Source organism: Pelodiscus sinensis, chromosome 20 (genome assembly GCF_049634645.1).
Source record: "Pelodiscus sinensis isolate JC-2024 chromosome 20, ASM4963464v1, whole genome shotgun sequence".
NCBI lineage: Eukaryota > Metazoa > Chordata > Testudines > Trionychidae > Pelodiscus > Pelodiscus sinensis.
In genome coordinates this window covers 4,037,082-4,047,579 of record NC_134730.1, presented here as the reverse complement: position 1 = coordinate 4,047,579, position 10,498 = coordinate 4,037,082, and the positions used below count along the sequence as shown (strand labels likewise).

General features: G+C 50.7%; 1 non-coding gene across 1 annotated transcript; it reads right to left on the bottom strand.

Annotated features, from left to right (window-relative positions):
- Window positions 1-2,973: 2,973 nt before the first annotated feature.
- Window positions 2,974-3,058, bottom strand: TRNAS-UGA (transfer RNA serine (anticodon UGA)). Its single transcript has one exon. It is a non-coding gene; the product is annotated as a tRNA-Ser (tRNA).
- Window positions 3,059-10,498: the final 7,440 nt, after the last annotated feature.

Genomic DNA, 10,498 nt, shown 5'->3' with positions numbered 1-10,498 from the left:
CGTGGCTATTAGCAGTCAGACAGGGAGCGGGGTCAGCTGTGCCTTAGTCATTCTCACACTTGTCCATCTTATATTATTAACTAGAGGAGCGGTGCAAACTGCCTTAATTGCTAACCAAAGCCCCAGTCCCAAAACCAGATTTGGCCTAGTGGAAATCTGAGTGGAGATACCACCCCAGAAGGTGCTGCCACCATGGATCTGATTGGAGGATCAAGACCTAATATGTAGGGAGAGAGTTCCAGATGTGCCAAAGGGATTTAAGAGCACAAGTCCCATTGCCTTTCAAGAGTACATGTTCAATTTACTAACAATACATTACAACACACATCCCGTGCTGGCTGCTGCATTTTGAGGGTAAAACTCATGCCAATATGGCTTATTGCTCCTAAATCCACTAGGTGCTTTTGAAAAATGTTTCTCGTGGTTCAGCAGAGAAGAAAGCGTGTGGGTTGCAGAGCAAAAGATGAACCCTCTGAACAGGTGAGATGTCATAACGTGTCAGAATCTCATGAAGTTACTTGATATGGCAGCACTGCGGGCTTATGGCTGTGCTTAATGGCACAATCTCACCCAGTATGGCTACTGGTGTAAAATCTAGAAGTGTGGGGGACCCCACTGCTGCCCTCACCATGCCCCCAGGCCCTGCTCTGCACTGCCCCACCTCTTCCCCCAGTACCCTGCCCCCTGCTTGCTCCCTCCCCCTGTCACTCACCCTTAAGGCTGGTAAAAATGATGGGGCTATGGCTTCCTGCGCCCACCATTCCAGCACCCCTGCGATCCTGTGCCGCCAGTGTCACTGATAACCAGGCAACTTCGACCACACCCAGATTGTCTCTTTGTTCTGTTTTTGTGCTGTGCCTTGCACAACAGGGTCCTGCTCCGGGATGGAGACTCAGTGGAGCTACTGCACATCATTAGTAGTTGTAACACTTTGGAATCTGCCCCCACCCTCCCGCAATCAACGCACACCCTTTGACTTCTGGACCCACAATCCTGCCTGTCCGGAGACTTATGATGCTGTTCCAGCAATGTATTTAACACCTGACCCCTTCTGGTATCGCAGCCTCTGCTGTTTTAACAACCCGCCTGCATTTAAATATCCTTTATGGCTGTTAGGAACGAGCAAATGAAAGAGAATGGCACTTCCAGGACATCAGAGATACAAAGGGTCCCTTTATCCAGGAGACATCTCTGCACTGTGTGTAGTATTTTACCTGTTTAAACGGCCACTTCTGCAGGCCTTAAGTACAGCGCTGTGCCAGAGAGGTATGGATTTTTAATTAAGGTTCCCTCCTCCCCCCCACAACTGGATAGTTCTGCAGGTTGAGAAATCTCCTTAATATCCAGAGAGGGGTTTAATGTTATATGGACTGTTAAAAACCACCATGTTAATAGCTCTGAGATGATAATTTTCATGGTCTTCTGGGACTGCCGTCTCTTATTAACTCTTCATGGTCCTGCTAAGGGGGGGTGCTTTGCCGGTTGCCCACGGCTTTCATTTATTTATGTATTTGGGGGCAAGATTCTCCCCTCGCTTACAGCTGTTTTCCACCTCAAGCCCAACTCCTAATTGATCCCAGGTAAACGAAAGGAGCATTGGGCTCTCTCTGGGTAAGCCCCGCGTTAGCGTTACAGCGGAAGCCCTGAGCCGGGCTGAGGGTGGAACAGGGAAGGAGTTTGCCTAGCAGCAAGGAGAAGGTGGTTCAACAGCTGTTAGTCGCATCTGAGCCTGCTCATGGAACTGGCATGTCAGATTAAACATCCACAGATGCTGCCGCAGGTTCCAGGGGGCGCACAGCACTGTGGCCGTGTCTACACGGGGAAAAGGCGGGACAACGTGCTAAGTGTTTAACGTGCTCCTGCTGGTAGCACAGGCAGGGCCATCGGTGTTTAAAACCATGTCAGCTGTCACGATCTCTTGGGCCTGGACAATTTAGGCCAGCGGAGGATCTGGCCTAAGCGCCGCCAGGCCTCTTATCCAGGCAGCCCATGATCAACTCCTGTTACACTCTAGAGCAGGCCTGGGCAAAATACAGCCTGCGGGCTGAATGTGGCCCACCAAGGCACTGGATCTGGCCTGTGGAGGCAGCAGGGAGCCCCAGGCAGGCTCCCCTGTTTGCCCTGCAGTCCCACGCAGAAACATGGCTTCTGGGCCCCGTTTCTGTTTCAAAACTGGAGGGGAGGGGGGAAGCTTCAGGAGCCTCCCCTGCCCTCAGCACAATCCCATTGGCTGGTTTCTGGCCAGAAACCAGCCAATGGGAGCTGCTTTTTTGAATAATAGGCAGCCAAGAAGAACCATGTCACCTCTCCTCCACTCAGTTATTCACACAAGCACATGGCTGGGCAGGCAAGCTGGCTGGCTGGGAAATGTTTTAAGCTCTGCAAGCTTTAGCTCTGTAGGCAGGCAGGCTGGTTTAGCTGCTGGCTGGTAAGTCTCCTGGCCACAGCCTGCCTCTGGCACCCCAGCCTCTCTCTTCCCCAACCCTCTGCCCCCCCCAATCAACATACTCAAAACCTCTGCTCCCCTTTTGCATCTGTACCCCCTCCTCGATCTGGCACCACAATCTCCTACCCCAGATCACAATCCCTGCCTACTCTAGGTCACATCCCACACCCCTGCACTCAAGTCCCCTGCACCAGGTCACAACCACCTCCTTCACCCTCCCAAACTCCAGTCTTCCTCCTGATCCCCAATCCCTTACCCCAAGGTGCCCTCTGAACCCAACCTCAATCCCAGACCCTGAACCTCCTCCATTAATATCATGGAAGAGTGCGGCCCTCAATCATTCTCCAAAATCTTGGCATGGTCCCCCTCCATCAAGAATTATTGACCCCCCCCCTCCTGCTGTAGAGACACACATACCCAGAGTTAGGTCTGAGCTGAGAATTTCCTGAGACTTCAGGGACAGAGTGAGACACACTATCCCAGGTATCGCTCTGAAAGCAGAAGGTGTTTGGCTAAAATACCCCTTTTGCTGGGAGGAAGATTTGAACCTGCACAGGGAGTCCCTATTGGATTTCAAGTCCAACGCCTTAACCACTCAGCTATCACCCCAGCACTCTTCCAGGGGCCAGAGAAACTAGTAAATAATCCCCGTGCCCAGGCTTGAAGTCCTCTGAAATACCAAATTCAAACAGCAAACCTGTTCCCAGAGCAGAGGAGGCGTTTCGGGTTCTCCTTGCTTAGCCATGTGGTTAACCAGCTCCCTCCTGTGGGGCGTGCGATTGCTGCTAACCCCACTGTAAGCCTAGAGCAATAGAATGGACCTGGGCAAGGTCACACATTGAATTAGAACCCAACTTTGACTCCCTGCTCCCATTTCTCACTGTTACTAAACAGTTTTTATTACTGGCCTCTTCTCTCTATTTGTAAACAGGGTTATGTCACGAACAAGCCACCAGCCTGGAGAATGTGACACGGCTCCCTTCACCCGGGTGCTGCCTTTTTCATTACTTCAGAGAAACCTGATCGTGGAAAAATGAACCCAGAGTCCAACGACAAGAGATTATGAACATTTTGTGCCTTGGAAAATCCCCCGAGTCCAGAATGATAATTTATTGGTTCATTCTGATTTGCTTCTGTTTTATGGCAACTAATCAATCAGAGCCCCTCACTTCGGAAAGTCACAGACTCGTGCCTCAGTTTCCCTCTCTCACGGCCTTCTTGGTGCCTTTAATTTTCCTCAGTCTCCAGGTCAGGAGACGTGTCCTCCACTTGCTGGAACTTGCCTTTTTCATATTTCCTGCTGGAACTTTCCTTTTTCCCCGTAATGATGATTCACATCCCTGGGTGATGTACTGCCCTACGGGTGTATTTCTTCATACTTGGCCTTAGAAGATCAGCGATTTAGAAAACAGCTTTAGTTGTGCAGGAAATGCAGGAACTGAAAGGAACCAAACGAGATTCCGACCCCCCATATCACCTTCACCAATTTGCAGTTGTGCCTTGAGACAGCTGTTTGTCTCAACCTGTGCCCAGAAGAACGTCGTGTGAAGGGGAAGAAGCCACACACCTGCCTGGGGTGCTTAGAGGGGTGAAAGGAAAAAAGGCTCAGTCCCCCATGCCACAAACACAGAAAGAATCAAAGGCGTTAACATGACTCTGTCACTGCCCAACATTCAGCAAGTGGCTCAGCCTGCCCAGTCCCATGGCAAACGGGCCTTTTAAATCCTTGTTCAACGTTTTATTAAAATACAGTGAGCAGAAAAGCGAGAGAGAAAACAGTCGAAATGTAACAGCATCCCTTGTGCCCTTGTGAGCAAAAAAAGGAACTGACTGGGGCCTAAAAACAGTCACAACCCCTTTAATTCCTGGGACCAGTGTACTCCAGGGGAAAACTTGTTGACTTAAAAAAAAAAAAAAGTTGCCCTTTTAAGGCCATTTTGAATTCTGCCCAGAATGCTCCATCCTCCCCCTGCCCCAGCCAGCCCAAGCTGCGCATGTTCCAGCAGACACCTGAGCCAGGAAAAACAGAAAATACCGGACATTTTACATGGTATTTTCTGAATTTTTTTACAGGACAGACCTGGCTCTTTCTTTGGGGGGTTTGATGGGGGGAGGGCTAGGTCACCTCGGCCCCCCCCCCCCCCCCCCCCCCCCGGAATTTCTTCATGCCTTCCAGTTTGGGAACCTGTGCCTTAAAGGGACCAGCAATTCCATGACACCTCTGCACTGATATTCATTCATCACCATGGATTACAGGGCTAGTTAGCTAGGATTTTTGTTTGGTGTCCGTGCGAATGGCAGCTGAAGGCCAAGTGTCTGAGCATCATTTGTTCTGAAGAGAGGCATTTGCTGGTTTTGCTCACATAGGGCCCTATTGCTTTAAAATGATTAGAAAAATGGAAACATCACTTCATGAAAGTGGGGATGAAGGATGCCTTGGGGTTGGCCTCAGCTGTAGGGAACCCAGGTTTGATTCCCTGCTTCTCTGCAGCATGACTGTGGGCAAATTGCGTTTTTTGCGCCGTGCCTCAGTTTCCCCTCCCAAACAGGAGATGGGCACTGCCCATTGAAAAATCACAAATGAATGCCCCTACAGCTCTGTGGGTTTCTGGATAGGTAGACAAGGTTTCATGAATTCCTGAGGCTGGAACACAAGTAGTATTTGTGCCATCATGGACGGGACCCCATTATGCTAAGTGCAGGAAACAACAAAGAACCAAAAGATGGGCCCTGCCCCAAAAAGCTGCCTGTCCAGCTAACATACAGGAAGGCCTCACAACACTCAGGGCTTGATTGCAAATTTCCCCTCTGCCAGGCTGGCACCGCACGCTGATTCACAATGTTGTGCCCCCAGACCCCAGCCAAGCACAGACTGCATGCTCCTCTTTACGCACATCCAGAAGTCTTGTGTGAGCAGGCTTTCAGGGCTGTTGCCACAAAGTTAGGCCTGCACACCAGAGAGAGATGTCAAGGCAGGCTGGATCGGGTGTCTCGGCTCTGGAGGGTGGGCGCTCCAAGCACCCCTCACCCCCGGGAGCCTTCAGTTCCTTTGGACGACATCACCCGCTCTGAAGGAATATTCAACGTCTCCTGGGGCCGTGCGGGAAACGACTTCAGGCCTCTCCTCCTGAATGCGCGGCGTTCGGTGGGCAAAGAGCCCTTTCATGAAAGCTGAGATGACACCCCTTTGCCAGCGGCGCCAGTCACAGCGCTCTGATCAAAGTGCTGCGAATGAGGAGGCTGACGTGGGATAATGATGCCTCTCAACATTTGCACCAGTTGGGAGCTCTCCTTCGCTCCTTCCCCGTTACACGCTGCCTGTCAGTCGAAAGCATCCCGGCACAGCTGATGTTTGTAGATGTATTTGCTGACTCTGAATGTTGGCAAATCCCACTCTGATTAGGCCTTGAGGTGACAAAATCAAACCTGGACTGTTACAAGCTAGGCAATTCAGTGGAGAGAGAAAACCCTAAAAATAAACCCCCGTGGCCTTTTAAGGCAGCTGATCACAACACAGAATACATGTTATAAGCAGTTAGGTTTGCACAGCAAAGGGGAGAACTTTAAAGCCACTCCTGAGAGCCAGTAATGTTGTCTGTTTTGGGATCGCACCAGATTTAGAATGTTAAGTGAGCTAGGCGATGCAAAAACCGAGGGGAAAGTCAATACAGACATTTGGGAAACACACAGGGCCAAATATCAGCCTGGCGTCTTAACTCCTGGGGGGTTACCCCAGCCATGTCGTTGGCCCACAATGCTTGTCACCGTGGCTGAGGTTTTCAAAGAAGCCTAAATGAGTTAGGTGCCCCACTCTCTTTGAAATCCACCTATTTCATGGAGGGGACACTGAGACACAAAGAAACACAACTTACCCCAGCAGGCACGTGGCAGAACCAGACATAGAACCCACGTGTCTTAAACACCAGCCCAGTGCTCCAGCCACTAGACCAGTGGTCCCCAATGTTTTGGGGCTGCTGGACGCCTGGGGGCAGGGCTGCTCATGTGCCGTGCATCTGGGGGCGGGGCCTCTCACAGGCCACGTCCCCGGGGGCGGGGCCAAGCATGTGCTGTGACCCCGGGGCAAGGGCCGCCCATCTGGGGCCGGCACCGGCATGTGCCGCACACCCAGGGCCAGGGCCAGCACCGGCATGTGCCGCACACCCAGGGCCAGGGCCAGCACCGGCATGTGCTGCAACCCTGGGCAGGGGCCGCCCATGTGCCCGGGGCTGGCACCTGCCACACACCCGGGGGCGGGGCCAGCCCAGATTGCTCCGTGGGCGCACTTAAATGGCCCGGTGGGTGCCATGGCGCCCGCGGGCACCGCGTTGGGGACCACTGCAGTAGACCACACAGCCTTAGTCTATCAAAGAGGTTTGACAACTGTTACCACTTTAATAAGAGTCCCTTCCAGTCACGCATCAAGTGACATGACTGACATGTGTCACATGCAGTTCATTTTCTCGCTCTTTCATTTTCTCCCCAGGGGAGAATTGTGTGTGCAGTGTTGCATTTTGGTTTTAAGTGTCCATGCTGCTCTGTGTTAATCTAGAGGAGGCAACACTGAAGAAGCGCGTCTGGAGAGATGCAGAGAAGGCGCAGAGATCTGGGGTGGGCTTAGGTCCATTTGCAAGGGGAGGTTTCTCTTTGAGGTTTAAAAGAGCAACAGCCTCTTCCTTGGGCTTTGTTTAAATATTCAGAGTGGTCCCCGGGTATGATACCGTTTTGTGATCTCTGTACGTGAAAGACTCATAGACTCTTAGACGTTAAGGTCAGAAGGGACCATTATGATCATCTAGTCTGACCCCCTGCACAGTGCAGGCCACAGAATCTCACCCACCCCTTCTAGAATAATCCTCTCCCCTATATCTCAGATATTGAAGCCTTCAAATACTTTGAAGACCCCAAGATGCAGAGAGTCCTTCAGCTGTGACCTGTGCCCCATGCTACAGAGGAAGGCGAAAAACCTTCAGGGCCTCTGCCAATCTACCCTGGAGGAAAATTCCTTCCTGACCCCAAATATGGCGATCAGCTGAACCCTGAACATGTGGGCAAGACTCACCAGCCAGACACCCAGAAAGTTCCCTATAGTAACTCCTATCATCCCTCCATTGACCTATTTCCCACTGATAATGAATGGTCAATTAGTTACCAAGATCATGTTATCTCATCAAACCATCCCCTTCATAAACCCATCTAGTTTAATCTTGAAACCCGATAGATCTTTTGCCCCCAAGGCAATAGAGCTGGGTGGAAAACAAGCAGGGCAAAACACAAACCTTCCATTGACTTCCTGTCAGTTGGACATTTGAAACAGCATCAACACTTCTGGAACTGGTTGGTGTTTTGCGAATTTAGAAGACACCAGAGGCCAGATCTGCTGCCCAGTGAAATCCATGAGTGGCGCCCAAGGGACTTCGACATGTATCAGAGGCTATGTCTAGACTGCAGGCTTCTTTCGGAAGAAGCTTTTCTGGAAGAGATCTTTCAAGAAAACGTTTTCCGAAAGAGAGCATCCATACTGCCAAAGCGCATCAAAAAAGCGATTTGCTTTTTCGAAAGAGAGCGTCCACACTGAATGGATGCTATCTCACATGTAAGCTGTGATTGCTATGGGTGGAGTGGCCAACAGGGCACCTGTGCTTTTTCCTCTTTCCTCTTCTTCCGAAAGAACTCCCTCTTCCCCGTCCACACACGCCTTTTTCTGAAAGAGCTCTTTTGGAAAAAGACTTCTTCCTCGTAGAAAGAGGATTACCAATGTGGGAAAAAAACCCTCCGTTCTTTCAATTTTTTTCCAAAAGAACGCGATTGCAGTGTGGATATAAGCAAAGGTTTTTCAGAAAAACAGCCGTTTTTCCGAAAAAAACTCTGTAGTGTAGACATAGCCAGATTGGGCCTCCTGTGGATAAATATCTTGTCTAGGCACCTCAGGAAATCCCTCCAGCTAGATTGTAAATGCTGGGACTAACGTGATACTGTCAAGTTGCTTCACTATCTTAAACAGATATTAACCACCTGCCCTCTTCACTCAGCCCCAGTGAAATCAGCTTACTCAGGAGGGTTAAGGTTTTTGAAAGGACTTTCTCCGTTTTCTTTTCTGAAGGCACACAAGGCCTTCCTTACACTTTATGGGGCCCGAAGCCAAATGAGGCTGCCCCCATCGGACTGGTGGGCTCCGAGGCTCTCCTGGCTGGACAGCCCTCACTAGCAGCAGGCTGCTGGCCAAGACGAACATGGCGGGGCGGGGGGAGGAGGGCAAGGAGAAGGCAGCTGCAGCCTGCAGGAGAGATCAGCCAGGGGTCTGGGGACAGAAAGGAAGCAGGGAGGCTGGGCTGCAGCGGAGATGATAGGGCCACACACAGACAAGCACACGCAGCTGCATTGGGACACCTGAAAATTTGATGCCCCAGATTTTCAGGTGCCCTACACAGCTGCATATTTCGCAGATGGACATAGTCTCCTCAGCTCCCCAGTCCAAAGCCACAAGTGGCTGGGATTGTCATGTAGCACTTTACCGCTGTGTAACCAGATAGACCATCCTCAACCAGGCGCCCTTCATAACGGACCTTCCTTGAGTGGAGCTGTCCCTGCCCAGCTCAGTCTTTCCCAGATCTCCCCACCTCCTGCTCCAAGTGCCGGGCACACGCCTCCAACGTCGCCTCTTCTCACACGGACACTGAAAAACGAAAACTCCGCGGTTCTTCAGATCACACTGTAATGAATCCTTCCCCATGCCAGCCAGCCGCCCAAGGATTCTTAACTTCACAAGCCAACACCCTAACTGATAAAACCCAGCAAACCAAACCTGATATGCTTGAGGGGGTTGAAAACATGCCCCTCAAAGGGGTACAAAGGAAATATCCTCAGGGAGCTCTCTCGTGAATTCTCTCCCTCCCCCACACCTGCAAGCTAGTCACACTAATAGGTTATAATCCTCCACTGGTGGCAATTTAGCCATCCTGTAGGAATGTCCAATGCCGTGACAAACAGAGCTTTGTGAGCTCTTAGCATGAGCATGCAGGCAAACTGGCTGAGCTATGCAAGAGAAATGTCATGTTTACACAAGTTTATTTTTAATAACCAGCTACCCAGGGTGGTAAGCAGCTGGAAACACATTATGAGAGTCATTACAATATTTAAACACAAGCAGGGTAATATGGATAAACAATAACATCAAGCTGAGATGTCAGCTGGGAAGGAAATGCCTTTAACCCTTTGGAAACCACAGACAGATGGAGAGAGAGACTGTACCCTTTTGGCTGACAGGCTGAAAACTGCCAAGCGTGGAAGTAGGAATGGGCCAGCTGTGTATCAGACATATGGATCACTGTAGCGAATGTTTTGTAAAGTGCTTTACTTGAAGGCTTTGGCCAAGTCCAGAGGCGGAAGCAGGACTTTAGCTCAGTCAACTGTCCCTTCCAGGCGTGCTGAGGCCGGGCCAAGCCAGAGGCCCTGGGTGGGACAGCACAGGTTGTGTAAGGAAGTGAAGAACAAGGGAGAATCGCAGGGAATGTCTGTGTCTGTCAGCCCCAGAATCTTCTCTGTAGCCATCACACCTGAATTGTGTTGGCTCTTGTCCACAAGGGATGCTTGCTCAGTGAGAGGCTGTTACGGGCCTCTTTGGGAGCAGAAAGTCTCAGGAGGAAACCTCATCCCAGGAGAGTTAGAGTACAACTTTGCAAAGTAGCTAGAGGTCAGATCACTTCAGAGTCTTGCTTGTTGGTGCATGAGGTGGGGGGGATAAAGTGCATGCCTCCCTGCGCCAGCCTGGCATGGCCCCCCAAAGGAAGTCACTTGAGAAAGGGAGGGGGATGGGACACACACAGAGCAGTCATATTTGCAGGGTGCATGTCTTTGCTTATAGACCAAAGAAAAGCACAAAGAAAATGCGTCCGTGTGCGTGTGACTCATTGGGTAACTCATCTGGAACAAACTCGGAGGCAGTGCCCCACAAAGAGCCATGGAGACCTACTCAGACTCTTAAATATCCCATTCATAGAAAACTCCAAAGTAGTTCCTACTCTAGTAATGCTCTTAACAGTTAATAGATCAGGT